The sequence below is a fragment of the Meles meles genome, chromosome 2 (assembly GCF_922984935.1).
Source record: "Meles meles chromosome 2, mMelMel3.1 paternal haplotype, whole genome shotgun sequence".
NCBI classification, from domain to species: domain Eukaryota; kingdom Metazoa; phylum Chordata; class Mammalia; order Carnivora; family Mustelidae; genus Meles; species Meles meles.
In genome coordinates this window covers 185942866-185946574 of record NC_060067.1, presented here as the reverse complement: position 1 = coordinate 185946574, position 3709 = coordinate 185942866, and positions in this window count along the sequence as shown.

Below are 3709 nucleotides of genomic sequence, written 5' to 3'. Positions count from 1 at the left end.
GCTCTTGGAGGGTCATTCAGAGTTACAGATCAGGATTTCTAATTTTGGAAGAGAGTGGAGCAAAAAGCATGTTCAACCCAGCTGGTCTATTGTTAATTTAAGGTGGAGTAATAGATCAGCTGAGCCAAGAGGACAGAATTTTTTAAGGCAGATCAAAGAAAGGTCACAATAGCGTGAATGCTGGAGTCAATGAAACTGAGATGGGAGACTCCATGAAGAAAGGACTACTAGCCAGATTTCAGGAGGGTCAGGACACTGATGAAGAGCAGTGCAGAACTGCAGTGGTAATGGGTATGGATGGTATGTGCTTCAAAGACTGAGCTGATGGGTCAGGATAATGAGAAGTTTCAAAACTGATACTTGGGGCCATGGTATATGATTCTCCAACTCTGGGTACACTGGAATGATAGCTGAATTCAGCATGGAAAAAATCAGAAAGGGCATTCTCATGAGAGAGTCAAGAGAAAATTTGTCTATTAGAATTTTTTGCTTACCTTTTTGTTAAATGATTAAATCTTTGTTCATTTTCCTATATTATGGAAAGGGCACACTGGTTTGAAATGAGGCTATAGTAAAAGGAACATGGAGAAACAAAGTTGGTCATCACAGGTGGAGAGGCAGAAGCAGCAGTAGTAATGGGATATATAGAAGGCCTTCTAGAGAGGATATTTGGACTAAAAATGAAGAACAAGGGAATAGGCAAGAAGGTTCTGTTTCCGTAGACAGGGAAATTATTTGTCTACACAACAATAGGAAACTGAAACATTCCTGCTGCTGTGCAAGCTGATTTAAATTAGGATTTAGGGTTGAGGTGCTGTAGAACAGCCTAGGTTGGTCTTAAGTCCACTGGTCTTTCCTAAGTAAGCACCACATTTGAGAAAGTCATTTTATATATACAGGTAGTATCAAGCTGAATGAAGGCTGGTGGGCTGCTGAACTATTATCTTAATTTTAAGTTCTCCCAAACCTAGGTATATCCCTGGGCCTTTTCAGCTACCAGTTAAAAAACAAAGCAAACAAAAAACCTTGGTGGAATATACTTAGCAGAATAAAAAAATAGGTACTAATATTTATACCAACATAAGGAATAATAAAGAAAAAGAATAAGACATTAGAAGCTTAAAGCATCGCCTATTTTTTTCCATGTGATTGACTAGCTATACAACTTAATTTTGTCAGCTAGTAGTTAAGGAACTAACAGAAGTCATGACTTGATTCCTTACCTTGGAATCTACTTATATTTAGGTTTTCACCTTTTTTTTTTTTTTTAAAGATTTTATTTATTTGACAGAGAGAGAGATCACAAGTAGGCAGAGAGGCAGAGAGAGAGGAGGAAGCAGGCTCCCTGTGGAGCAGAGAGCCCGATGTGGGGCTCGATCCCAGGACCCTGAGATCATGACCCGAGCCGAAGGCAGCGGCTTAATCCACTGAGCCACCCAGGCGCCCGAGGTTTTCACCTTTTTAAAGGAATAATGAAGTGTGCTTTGTTTTGTTCTCTTCCTTACAGTTCCACTTAGTTTCTAAGGACCAGAATTAGGAAATTGCATGATGGAAAAATAAACACAAGTAGTGCTACACCCCTTCTTCTCTACTAGCAGCACTCAGAACAGGATTGCATAACCTCATTAGATTTGCAAAACATGGTAAGAAAAATAAACACCTGGAGATCTTAATTTGTAAGTCCTGGTTATGCTCTCTGAAAATCTATCCTTTATGAAATACAAGGGTAACACTGAAACACAAAGCTAAATGGAAAGATGGCATATTGTTTCTCCATGATAGAAAATAAACCTCAGCAATATTTAAGAGAAATAGTCCAGTGGCATAAAATTAAACAGAAATACACCAAATAGTGTCAGAGACTTTCTGGGGTAAGATGAATAGGAGATGTCATAAAGCAAAACCTGCCATCAAAAATCAAAAAAGCAATTTCTGGGTCATAGGGTAGTTCTATTTTCAACAGGGAGAAGCAACATGGGGGGTTAGGGGGATAGGAGGAGAATAAATGAAACAAGATGGGATTGGGAGGGAGACAAACCATAAATGACTCTTAATCTCACAAAACAAACTGGGGGTTGCTGTGGGGAGGTGGGATTGGGAGAGGGAGAGGGGGCTATGGACATTGGGGAGGGGAGGCGAACCATAAGAGACTATGGACTCTGAAAAACAACCTGAGGGTTTTGAAGGGTCAGGGGTGGGAGGTTGGGGGAACAGGTGGTGGGTAATAGGGAGGGCACGTTTTGCATGGAGCACTGGGTGTTGTGCAAAAACAATGAATACTATTACGCTGAAAAAAATAAATAAAATTAAAAAAAATCAAAAAAGCAAAACAATCATAAAGTTCCCTTAATGAAATATGAATATTTATTTTAAAAATTAACTGTAAGCTAATAGGCTGGTGAGGAAAGAGGAAATAGTTGTGAAATTTTTTTTCACATTTTTTTTTCATATTTTCATTAAATGTAATGGATTTCAACAGGAGTGAGCCTGGAAAAATTACAGTGGAAGTTACCTTCCACTGAATTAAGGCCCTCAGGCTAATATTATAACGCCATTTAAAAAAGTATCATGAAGAGAAAGTCACAGTATAAAAGCTATCCTGAGGGCACCTGGGTGGCTCAGTGGGTTAAAGCCTCTGCTTTCAGTTCAGGTCATGGTCTCAGGGTCCTGGGATCGAGCCCCACATCGGGCTTTCTGCTCAGCGGGGAGCCTGCCTTCCCCCCCTCTCTCTGCCTGCCTATCTGCCTGCTTGTGATTTCTGTCTGTCAAACAAATAAAAATAAAATCTTTAAAAATAAATGAATAAATGAAATAAAAGCTACCCTGTCTTACTAATTTGGTTAATGAAATGTGGTAGAATGTTTTAATATGTTCTTCTGTGTCTTAAGAGTTTAGAATAACTGAAAAAATATAATTCCTGCTTGAATAGGAAGTTGGAAGCCATGACTGATTGGCATCTAGACTGGGAGTGACCCAGGAATTGCACGGTATTTGGATAGTACTGGGCCATCAGGTATGATGAGTTCATTTTTGGAATTCAGGCCTATCTTAAGAGGTATGAATATATTCATTTATTTTAATGATCAACTTCTTTCTAGAGAATGTTAGAGTTTTGTGTCTATACTTAGGAAAGCCCAGGCAGGTCCTTAACTGGGAGAGGAGAGGGCAAGAAATTAATGAGAGTTTGAGCACGTCATGGTTGATGGAGTAGCTTGTGCTAGACCAGCCCTCTCACACACACGAAATTAAACTTTAGATAAAATATTAAAAATTATCTAAAGGCAATGGAGAATGGCCAAAAACATGGAGAAACTCGAGAAGAACTAGTAAGAGGGGAAACATTTTAACATCTTTTCAACTTAAGGCAGACCCAGTGCCACTAAGAATAATTATATAGAAAGCTTAAGTCATTACTAGTTGAAGAATCAGAGTACACAGTTCAGAGTGACCAGAGAGTCTGGAAAGTGAGAAAGAAATCCTGAAGAGTAGAGAGTCACAGAAGATATTAGCCACACTGCCCAAATCTCTCACTGATCTCTGAACTCCACATCCTTGGGACTGACTTCAAGAAGCTCAGCTAAAACAAAAAGAACTGAATAGATATTTCAGCTGTTGCCCACCATAAGGGAGACAGAATTTGGAGCTCAGATCAACCAAGTTAACTGCCTACTAAACATAAAAGATCACTCTGCAGAACAAGAACACAGAA